Source organism: Mustela erminea, chromosome 19 (assembly GCF_009829155.1).
Source record: "Mustela erminea isolate mMusErm1 chromosome 19, mMusErm1.Pri, whole genome shotgun sequence".
Classification (NCBI taxonomy): Eukaryota; Metazoa; Chordata; class Mammalia; order Carnivora; family Mustelidae; genus Mustela; species Mustela erminea.
This window is the reverse complement of record NC_045632.1, coordinates 58,579,632-58,591,448: the sequence shown is the minus strand read 5'-3', so window position 1 is coordinate 58,591,448 and position 11,817 is coordinate 58,579,632.

The window sequence follows — 11,817 nt, the reverse complement described above, 5'->3', positions numbered from 1 at the left end:
TTCTACATTGTATTTCTGGGAGTTATTTTATTTTATTTTAGTCGTTTTTCTGGACCCAAGCTCTGAAACCTGTCCGCCCTGCAGTCTGCAGCCACTGCGGTCCCAGCGCACGCCTCCTGGATTCTTGTTTCAGTTTGCAGCCTGGCCTCCCAGGGGTCCCCTAGGATCGATGTGCATGGCTCGGGGTGACCCGGGGAATGCGGCCAAGGGCGTGCATGCAGCCTTGACCCTGAGCCTTCCATTGTGTGTGGGCGGGTCTCCGGGGTTGGGGAGCCTGTCCACAGCTTTGTTGATCTTCAAGCTGCGCTTGCATTCACTGTCCGGTGGGCGTCTTGGTTTCTTTGCTCAGCGAGGCAGGGATGAGAGGAAAGCTTGTCCTGACCTCAAATGCCGCTCTCAGTTCCAGAGTCTCTCTTCAGCTTTTGGCTCCTTCACTGTTTGTCTTACCGAGACCACACCTCTGGTCCCTGGATCCAGGGGTTCCCGTGTAGGTTTGCGGCTCATCACCGTTAGCTGACTCTGAACGCCACGCCGAATGTACCCCTGGCAGCCCGGCTGCCGGCTCCCGAAGCCTCGCTCCTCGTCCGTCAAGGGCTGAAGGGGCGGCTCACTCCTGCCCTCGACGGCCGGCTCACATGCCTAATGCTGAGCATGCCCTGGAGTGTGTGCGAGTGTCTCTGGGCTGCTGTGACAAGTGGCCACACGCTGGGGGCTCACAGCAGAGCTGGCTTTGGGGGTCGGTCTTCTCCACGTTGTTCCTGTGGCTGTCGTCGTAGGGGAGACCTCCCGCAGCTTCTTACTGTCACCTCTGTTTGCTTTCCCCGATGCCGTGCGCGGAGGATCAAGCTCTGTAACTTCAGCGACACGTGTTCTGGTTTCCAGACGCACCACGGCGGGCCGGCCGACTGGGCTGTGAGGTGTGAACCCCGCAGAGAGGCCTCCTCCACGTGGGCAGACCGCGCACAGGCAGCTCTCTCGGCCGGACACCTCAGCCCCGTCCTGCACATAGTAGGTGCCCAGTAGCATTCTCTTGAATGCTTCAAATCTTGGAAGGTCAGAAAGCATACACTCTAAGAACCAGCGCGACCCCAGCTGTGGCCGACAGAGGGTCAGCAGGACTAGAACGTAAGCAGGTCAGCAGAAATACATTTCGCGTCCCGCGTGCATGCTAGAAGGATGAGTTGCCCCAGCGCGCCATCGGGATGAAGGGCTTGGTTGTGAGAAAACTGCAAGTGAACGCACAGCGCGTTGTCAGGACCGTGCAGCAGCTCCAATCGCGCTGGGCAGTGGAGACCCTGATCGCGCTGGTCAGTGGAGACCCTGATCGCACTAGTTACAGCGGAGACCAGTCTGCCTAGAGCACCGCTCCCTCCCCCAGCCAGGCTTTCCTTGAAGCAGATTCCTGGGTGGTATCTTTTCATCAGTCCCTAAGTCAGAATGGATCTCTAAAAAGATACAGATGGCTGGTTCTCTTTCTTAAATATAATTTTTGTGTTAAGATCATTGTAGATTTATTAATTTTTATAAGGTTTTATTTGTTTATTTGAGAGAGAGAGTATGAGAAGGGGGAGTCCAAGGGAGAAGCAGGCTCCCCGCGGAGTACGAGGCTCAGTCTTGGGACTGTGGAATCATGACCTGAGCCGAAGGCAGACCCTTAACTGACTGAGCCCCCCAGGCGCCCCCAAGATGATTGTGGATTTATACACCTTGCAGGGAATAAAACAAAGAGATGCCTGCACACTAAAGATCCCTTCTGTTAGGCACAGCGTGATGTTACCATCAGCACTTTGTGTCATCCCGCACACACAGCACTCACAGCTCCCTAAAGCCTTGTTGTCTCTCTTATAAGTGTGTGTGTTTGGTTGACTTTATTTTTTAACTTTTATTTTTTATTTTTTTAAGGATTATTTGTTTTTTTATTTGACAGACAGAGAACACAAGCAGGCCGAGAGGCAGGCAGAGAGAGAGGAAGGGAAGCAGGCTCCCCGCTGAGCCCAGAGCCTGATGCAGGGCTTGATCCCAGGATCCCGGAACCATGACCGGAGCTGAAGGCAGAGGTCATGAGCCACCCAGGCGCCCTGTTTGGTTAACTTTAATTAACTAGTCATCCCAAGTTCATCACGTATCTCCAAAATCTGCTTAATTAATGAATTGAAAAATAGAGCAGATTTGATGGAGATACACCTGACATACCGAACGATTCACCCGTTTCAGGTGTGCAGATTAGTGACTGCGTAGTAGCTTTTAATTCCACATGTACCATGAGTCCATTGTGGGAAATGCAGACAGTGCCAACGTGCAGAGCAAGGGCATGAAAGCTGTTTGCAGCGGTCTCTCTCCGGCGTGTGTTTCCTTTCATTATGGAGGTCTAGTAACAGTTAAGAATCATATACACACGACGCCTGGCTGGCTCAGTGGGTTAAGCCTCTGCCTTTGGCTCAAGTCATGATCAGCGGAGAGCCTGCTTCTCCCTCTGCCTGCTGCTCCCCCTGCTTGGGCTGTCTCTCTGACAAATAAGTAAATAAGATCTTAAAAGAAATAAAATAATATACATGTGTAGAAGACAGATGAGCCAAAACAAGGGAAAATTCACCCTAACTTCTGTGCCTCAGCCGAACCTCCAGATCTAGTTCAAGTTCCTCCCCGGCCTGCAGGTGTTCTTTTTATTTAGGAAAAAAAAAAAAAAAAGAAAGAAGCCACCATGAAATTTGGATATCTTACACTTCGTAAGTGCCAGCCTGAGTGCTTTCTCTTTGGTAACTCTGTGAACGGGGTCCAAATGGCAGCCAGGGGCCTTGTGACCCCACCGGGGTCCCTACCCGAGGTATCTGGGGGCAGAATTCAGGGCACCCAAGAACCTGGGTGGAAATACCACATCTTTATTCTCCCCAGCTGCTAACCGAAATTTAGCATTTCCTTCCATTATGGATAAAGGTAACAAGCCAGGGGCACTGACAGGGTCTGGGACTTTGTCACCAGCGAAATCACGGACATCTCCCTGTTGGAGGACAGTCACGACTGCTGTTTTGAACTATGACCTGAGCCCCGGACTACTTTGAGTTGAAGAAGCTCTTATGTTCTGTGAGATCTGTGCTCCTGAAAAAGCACATATGTGACTGTATTGCAGTTAAAACGAGTTTAATTACTGTATTTCAGGATGATTGTTTCCTCTGTAATCCTGCGGTTTAATGTATTTGAGAACATTCTAGAAGTGGCTCATTGGCTGTGTAAGACATCCAAAGGGGTCCAAGTTTCCCCAAAGGTTAAGAACCTCTAGATTGGAAAGAAATGTTTTTTTTTCTGAGTCCCTGAGATTTACTCTCAATTTTTAATTTTTAAAAATTCAGGACCCCTTTACAGAGCTCAGTTGCCTCCCGCTTCCCAGCCAAGCCCGTTCTCATTTTTCAGGGCCAAAGGCGAACCCGGCGCCAGGGTCCAGGGGAGAAAGGCAGCGGGAAGACGGATCCTGGGATGTCTCTGTCACGGAGGGAGCCGGGCAGGGCTGTTTTCAGTGGCCGCCTGCCCTTCCCTTAGACGCGCATACAGCTGGCTTTCACAGCACTGAGCCCGCCCTCCTGGAGGGTGCTTTTAGGAAAGAGTCCATCTCCGCGCCCACGGGTCCTGGTGTCTTTGGATGTGGGCTGGACGGCAAGGGCGGGGGCGGTACGCAGCCCCCGGAGAGCATGAGGGAGACCCCGGCTCCCCATGTTCAGGAGCTGATTCGCCCTCCTCTTGGCTGTGGGGCGGGAGGTCCCGGGGGCACTGGGGTTTATAGGGCAGCTCAGCACGGAGGAACAGAGGTGCTGCGGTGTCCACCTCCTGTGCGGAGGGCAGCCAAGGGCACGTGCTGGTTGGTCCTGCTGGAAGTTCTCTCCCAGGCCTTCTGCCACGGCCCCCAGCCCACGGTGTTTCTCCTACAGCACAGCTCGTGAGGTGCAGGAGGTTCCCTTTGACTTCAGGAAACCAAATTCATTTATTCGTTGGCCAGATACTGAGCCTTAGGGCCTGCTGTCCGGCTCCAGGAATGTGCTGGGGAGAGAAGCAGGCGTGGCGCCTGCCTCCTGCAATTTAAAGTGAGCCAGGAGACAGACATTGAAAAGGAAATTCCACCATCTGTGGTGACGAATGCCCCAGAGGACAGGGTGCCATTCCGGAAGTTAACGGAAGGGGAGCCGGCCTGGCCTGGGAAAGCCTCTTTGAGCAGGTGACATCTGAGCTGTAGCCGGAGGGTGACAAGGGTCCCGATATCAAAGGGAGAGGGAGGGGCACACACTGCAGATAGAGGACAAAGCTTCTAGAAGGGCCTGCAGGTGAGAGAGGGGCTTGGTGTGGGGACAGGCCAACATGGGGGGAGCATGCTGGGGGTGGGGCAAGGCGGTGGACCATCCGGCCTGCAGACCCCGGAGCCGAGTTTGCATTTCGTTAGACGTCCCGGGCAGGGTTGTGGCCGGACCCAGCGGAGCGCTGTGGGCCGGCCGCTGTGTTGTGAGCGTCTTTGTTTCCAGGGAACGGGAGGGTGTCCTGACTGCGGCAGTCCCAGCTGGGCCTGCACCCAGTCGGCCAAGGCACAGCCGCAGCTAGGCCTGGTTTCCTCTGCAATCACCCTAGGTAGAACCACCCGCTGCCCATACTCTCCCGTAGCGCACAGGCCCGAGCTGCCGCTGGCCCGCCCTCATGCCCTCGGGCCTCCCTTTCCTGGGGAGAGCTCGGGACCATCTGCAGGGACCCCCCGGGCAGATCAGAGATGCTGGGGGTCCCCAGTCAGCAAGGGAGGAGACCGGAAGAGAGATGCTCCGGACTCCTCACCGCAGGGAGGGGTCTGCCGAGGCTGGTCCTGCACCAGGGCCCCGAGGTCGCTGGCAGGACGGAGCCGCTCACAGCTGAAGCTGAGAATTCCAAGGTGCGGCTGCCGAGCGTGAGACCACCCGTGGCCTGGACGACCGCTCAGGGTACACCGTGGTCCCTCTATCTTTTCTTCTCAACTCTGCCTCCTTGTGTGTTTGTACTAGTTTTTATTTTTATTTTTCTTCGCCTAAGCTGGTTGGAATGGCTTTTGGGAGGCGCACCGAGGAAGTGCTGACGGGGCTGCTAAGGCGGCTGGGAGGGCGTCCCCCGGGCCCGTTTCTTCCTCCGCAGCGGAGCCACTCGGGGCTGACACCGCAGTCTCCCCGAGGGCAGAAACCTCGGGAAGGCCCAGCTCAGGGGGCATGTGTCCATGGAAGCACCTGGACCCACGGCTGTTGGGTGTGAGGGTCTGTTGGTCCTGGCGCGGGGCCGTCCGTCTCTGTGCAGCTGCATCTCTGCTGCTCTGTTCTGGTGAGACTTGCGCCTCCCTTTCTGCTGGAAGGGGAAGTCTCCCGGGGAAGGCAACGTTCGGCCCCAAAGCCCAAGGCTGCAAACCTTCCAGCCGAGCGGCTGCTTCCAGGGATGCAAACGTGCGATTCAGAGAAGACGGCGCATCGAGGGCCGGCGTTCCTGTGGCGCCTCGGCTCCGCCTGGGACTGGGTCCCGTGCGTGGCAACCCGAGGGGTGGAGCGCTGTGACCAGAGCTACCGCAGGAGGGGAGCCCGTCACGCCAGTGCAGCAGACAGAGCGAGTGGGTCTGCTTCAGGCACAGACGGACCGGTTGGTAGAGACATTTCAGAGGCCCGTGACTGTGTCTGACGAGGACACAGCAGGAGAGGGGACAGCTAGTGCTCCCCGCCACTGGCACGCGAGCCTCTCCTTCCATAGCGGGTTTTCCCAACGTTCTCTGGGGCTGGCGTCACAGGAGAGCTTTGGATGCCGGGGACAGTTGTCTGCACCGGCCCTCCCGTCCGACGTGTCCTCCCTTGATGCAGGCAGCGCTTTCCTCCTGCTTCCTCCTCGAGCCCGGCGCGGGTCACCTTTGCTGCACTGACTTCCAGAGCCTTCCCACAGGGGAAGCATTCTGTGCGGCCCCGGTGCGCTCTCTCGGGCACCTGTCCCACCTGTGATGTCACCTCTCTGATGCGATGCCGCGCTCTTGAAGCACGCCGGGCACACGGCCTCTCTCAGGCTCAGCCCTGTGCTGCTCACCAGAGGAGGCCCTGAAGCTGGTGTGGCCCGTGGCTGGTGTGGCCTGTGCCGAGCCCTTGCGAACCACCGCCGTGACAGGCTCCTGAAGAGGGGGCAGGGGTGCCCACCACGAGGGCTCTGAGCTGAGGGGTGGAAGCGGTTTGTGCGTTTCCTGCGGCTCGGCCAAATGGCTGATGGGCTCGGAGCAGACAGACCTGGGTTTGGGTTCCGCCTCTTCTCGCCAGCTGCCTCCTGTCGGTCTGTCTTCCCGTCCGTGCGGTGGACTGACGGCAGCAGCCCCCTCACAGCCGTGTCCGCAGGCCCAAATGAGGAGGGAGCTCGCGTCTCGGTGCCAGGCAGGGGGCAGGTGCCTTACCTGGAGCCTCTGTCGTCCTGAAGGGCGCGCGGGGTTTTTGCGCGGCACGTTGCAAATGCCCAAGAGACTATCATTGCGACACCGTATCAGTAAGTGGTGCTGGACGCAGTGCGGCCTGCCCTGGGAAGTGTGGGTGAATGGTCCCCGGGGCTGACCCCCACTGAGGTTGATTCCTGGGGAGCAGGGACCGATGCGGGAGAAAGCAGCTTTGTCTGGTGACAGAAGGGCCCGGCCCGCCAGCCGCTGCGAGGCCGCCTCCGTGACTGTGGCTGATCAGCCCGACGGGGAGGCCCCGGCCGGGGATGTTTTCTTTCCATCTGTCTCTCGGAGACATTTCTTGCCAATCAGGGCGTTGGAAGGCGGGTGGGGAACAATGGAACGCGTTGTCCTGCCTCCGGTTGACTCAGCCGCCGGCAGAGTTCACTCAGCGTGTAATCCTTGAGGCATGTGGAGCCTGCGGGCGGCCGCCGGGGGGGGGGGTTGCCCCCAGTGTCAGGGAATTGGAAACAGATTGCTGGATGGGCCGGCTCGTCCCAGGTGGCCTCTCCCGGGTCCTGCCCGGGCACCCCTGGGGGTGTCTGAGAACACCAGGCCGGCAGAGCCTGTGGTCGCCAGGTGATGACGGGTTGTCACCTGCGGGACTTGGGCACCCGGTGGTACGGTGTCCTTCTCCGTCTCGCCTCCTTTACGTTCTAATGCTTATGTTCGTAGCTGAGGCTGCTCTCTGGGATGGAGGGGAGCAGCCCCTAGAGGGTTCAGATTGGAGCCGGAGGTCAGTCGTTGGGGAGCCAGGGGCAGTGAACCTCATCAGTGACCTGTGGTCACTGGCCTCGTCACTCTCCTGCTCCGGGTCTCAGGTCCTTCTCTGTAACACAAAGCGAGGTGAGGAGCCACACCGTGTTACATTAAGGAACCGGGGGTTGGGGGGCTGTCTTCCCAAGACGGGGTGGAGGGGCCCGAACGGGAGAAGGGGAGAAATGCAGCGAGAATTTAATCCAGTAGCTCCTCACCCTGACTGCACAGCCGAGGCTCCTCGGAGTTAAAAGACCAGCTCCCAGGCTCCCTCCTGAGGGTGCAGGCATTCGGGGCCTGGGGTCTGAGCATGGAATGCAGACACCCTCCCTCGGCGACGCGAGGCAGAGCCAGTTGGAGGGGCCGAGTCAGCTTTTTGCTGCATAGCTGAAACGGTCTAACAACGTCAACGCGCTTTTGCTCGCTCCCCGTGCTCCCTGCACCGTCCCCCGCTCCTCCCTCTGTGGCCCCCTGTGCAGGGCGTGGCGGCTGCCTCCTACCACATCTGGGGCCCCGTCCTCCAGGTGGTCTCCGGCTCTTCCCCTGCAGACCGGGGAGGTGGGCAGGCTCGGTCACAGGCTGGCCGTGCGGCTGACGAGAGGAGGTGTGCAGCCGTGTGTACTCCACGCCCCTCTGGCCGTCCCTCGTGTGTCTCTGCTCCTTGTTGTCTGCTGGGCTCTGCAGTGCCCAGCCGTCACTTTTAGCAGAGACGTGAAGGGAGGGACTCAGAGCTGCTGCGGCAGAGACTGCCTTTTCGAGAAGCCTGTCGGATGGCAGGTCGGGCAGGAGGGAGACTGAGGGGAAGCGCACGGCTTTCTACTTCCTCAGGACTGGGACGCTGTGGGACACTGAGCGGCCCCACTTGGCTCTAGGAAGTTGGTTCCCAGGTCCCTCACGTTTTGGGACGGGGGTTAGCTCTACTACAATGGAGTCTGGATGGACATGGACTCTGTGACTAGCAGTGATCACCGGCGTGTGAACAGCGATGGCGCGGCCTGGAGGATGTGCCGGGCTCCAGGCAGGTGTTCCTTCAGGGCTCCTGTCTTAGTAAACAGTCTGAGCGACTCCGACACCATCCTGTGGCCCAGGCTCGCGCAGTCCCGCTGACACATGCTGGGCATCCGTGCCCCCGGCCTGGCCAGAGAAGCCGGCATAACCCCGCGGTGCAAACCTGCAAGCTCCGCAGAGCGTCTCCTCGACCCCTCGTGGAGGGCCGGGAGGTGGGAGGGATGAGGACCGGGGCTCGAGCGGGTCCCCTCCTGGCTTGGATGGCACTGCCTGGCGGGCGGGTCCCAGCCACTGGAGGGAGTTTAGGAAACTTTGAGGGAGGTTCCCCAAAGCGTGGGGCCCCCTGGGGTGGAGCCCTAGGGTAAGGGTCGTTCCAGTCTCAGAGTATATGATGTTCTATCTGTATATCGTTATATTACACAGTACAATAATTTTTATTAGAACTGTGATGTTCTAATAAAATTATCTTTTTTGTTATTTGTTGGCCGTTGTCTTAGTTGGGATCAGATTCAGCTGTGAGTCGTCGACACCGGAAAAACAGCGCCTTCCCGATGAGAGACGCTGGTTTCTCGCTTGCGTCGTGGGCTGTGGGGGCCGGTGGGCGCCGCTGCTGTACAGTCCGGGGGCACTGGGGCCTCCAGCTCAGCCCTCTGCCCCCCCCAGGACGTGGCCCCTGTGGACCAAGACGGTGGCCAAGCCGTCGGAGTTCCGCCCAGCAGGATGGATGGTATTTTGTTCCTCTGCCGGGGGGAGGGGAGGCTCACTGTGCGTTGCATCCACCGTGTGAGGCCCGGGATCGGAGGTGATTGGTCCGCGCGGGGACACGGAACAGCAGCCGCCTCCGGGAGAGTCTGAGCCCCGGGCTCCCGGCGCGGGCCAGTGCACTGGGTCAGCGTAGAGCTCCCCCTCCCCCGTTCCCACACTCCTGCCCGCCTCCCTCTCCCCCTCTCTGACTCGGGGCTCTTCTCGCCCTCACCTTCCCCCTCTGTCTCTGGTGTTTATGATTTGCTCTGCTGGAAAGTAGCGGTCCTGACCCTCCCCCACAGGGAAGCAGAGAGCTGGGGTCGGGGGCTCTGATGGGGGAGGAGGGGTGCCGACGGGTGGCCGCCCACCACACAGGAGGAATGTCTCTGCTCAGCCCGGACTTGCCTCTGTCCTGTGATGTGCTAACATGGGGTTATTTTCCTACAGGGGTGCGGGTCCTGCCGGCCCCTCCCCTTCCGGCCCCCGCTGCCTCGAGGTCCAGCTCAGCTCGACCGAGCGGCCGTTTATGCAGCACTGCCCACGTGAAGTATTTGGGATAATTTCCCCGGGAGAGTTTGCCAGAGCAGGTCGGGGGATCAGAATGTCCAGGTGCTGTCAGGGTTCTAGGGACTGGTTGCTGGTTTGCTTTCTGTCCCCATGGGCAGGGCAGGAGGCTGCTGTTCTTACCACGTCCGCGCCAGCACTGGGTATTATGTTTGTTCATGTTTTACAAGAAGTACCCTTTGGAGACCGATTTTTCTAGAGGCAGTTACCCTCCGAGATGACTCTCCCGGGTCTTAGACTGAGCAGAGCTGTCGGAGGGAATGTGGGGTCGCTGAAGGGAGGGAGGGTGGGAAGATGGGGACCCTCGTGCTCTGCCGGACGAGGTATAGCCCGCGCAGACCCTTGGGAGCTCACGCTGCTGCTTCCCGCTGGGACAGATGAAGGCTGTGTGTCCTTCACTCGGCGTGCTCCTCCCTGACAGACTCACGCCGGTCCCCAGAACCTGTGAGTGTGTTACCCTGCGCAGCAAAAGGGACCTGTCAGATGTCAAGTTAAGGAAGGACCCCGAGGTGAGGAGATGGTCCTGGGTGACCCCAGCCCAATGTCATCCAAAGGGTTGCTGTAGGAGGTGCGCACAGGACCAGAGTCTGAGAGGGACCGTGACGGGAGAGGCAGAAGCCAGGATGATGAGGCCAAGAGCCGGGGATTCGGCCCCTCTGGACACTGGGAGAGGCCAGGTTCCCCCCGGAGCCTCCAGAAGCGTCCAGCCCATCCTGCACCTTGACTGGAGCCCACCGAGACCCGTTTTGGACATCTGCCTTCCAGAATCTACCGGAGGCAGTGAGGTTGTGTTGTCTTAAGCCGCGAAGTCTGGACTGTTTGTCGCAGTGGCCCCAGGAGTTGAATGTAGCCAGCGGTTCTGCTTCTGCACGTGTCAGGGGTCCGCACGGGGGCGGAGGTGAGGGTGTTTGTGGTGGAGGATTAGCCGGGGAGGGTTGGTGAGACCCCTGGGGAGTGGCGTGTAGTGTGGGTGGCACACTGTGCAGCGGGCTGCAGGCCTCAGAGACGGCAGACCAGCGGTGCACAGAGCACCATGGGCAGGGGAACCCCAGTGCTGAGCAGGAGGACACGTTGACGCAGTGGCCACGACAATGGCAGCGCCAGGTGCACACTCAGAACACCTGGGGGAAGGCCCTATACACGGCACAGTCGTGTGGGTGTGGCTGAAACCTGCCTCTGCCCCAGAAAGCCCTCCCTGTCGTGGTCGGACTCAGTGGCCCCAGGGTGTCCATAAGGGCCCTTTGGTCCCTTCAGCACAGGCTGAGTGTGTGAGCACAGGGTCGGGGTTCCCTGAACAAGGTGTTGGTGTTGTGTTGGACCCGTCGGAGGCCTGGGCTGTAGCCGCCAGAGCGGAGAGGAGGGCCGGAGGCTGGCCCGAGTACCGGTGAGCCGGCCTCTCATCTGGGTCCACGTGGGCGTCCCCCTCCCAGCACTGCTGTGAGCTCGGGCCAGGGGCAGGGTCCAGTGTCCCCTGTCCGTGCTTCACCCCTGCCAAGGCCACCTGCAGAGAGAGGACAGAGAACTCCTGCTTGGAGGCGAGAAGCAAGTCCCCTCAAAACCCTCGGCCTCAGCACTGCCTCCGCCGGCCTTCTAGATAAACACAGCAGTGTTTAAAGAATCTGCGGGGAGGTGTTCTGGCCTGGAGGTTCGGGCCTCGCTCCCAGCCAGGCCGGGACCCACCCATTCCCGGGACAGAGCAGAGCCGTGGTTCCCGCCCCGGGGCGCCGCTTCTCGGTCCCACCAGGGTCCTGCCGCGGGAGGCGGCTCTGACCGCCCGAGCTGCACTGGGGCAGGCTCTGGGCCCCTCCCGGAGCGCGGGGCTTCATGTGCCAGCAGTGGAGCCCCGAAGCTCTCACAGAGGACATTCCAGGGCGCATTCGCTGACAGGCGCGTCTTGGAAGGCGGCTGGTCACGTTGGCGCCGTCCCAGCACTCTGGCTCTCTGCTTCCTGCCCTCCAAAGAAAAACATCAAAACCAGAGACAGCCGGACAGCATAACCACACCGACTGGCGAGAACCCTACTCAGTCAGGAAAAATGACAACTGAGAGAAAAAGAAAACCGACAACGCCTTCGGGGCATAAAGTCCCCAGCGCCTGTGGACTGGCTGGGCAAGAGGCCATCCCCGCGTGGAGGGCCGCACACAGACGTTCTGGAAGCTGAGCCTTCGGAGCGCCCGGGATGCACCAGGTTCGTTTCTGTGTTTCACCGAGGCGCGGCTTAAACACAACCAGTGGACTCCTGTGGACGTGCAGCGCAGCGCAGGGCCACGTCCGTGTCCCCCGAGACCCACAGAGCC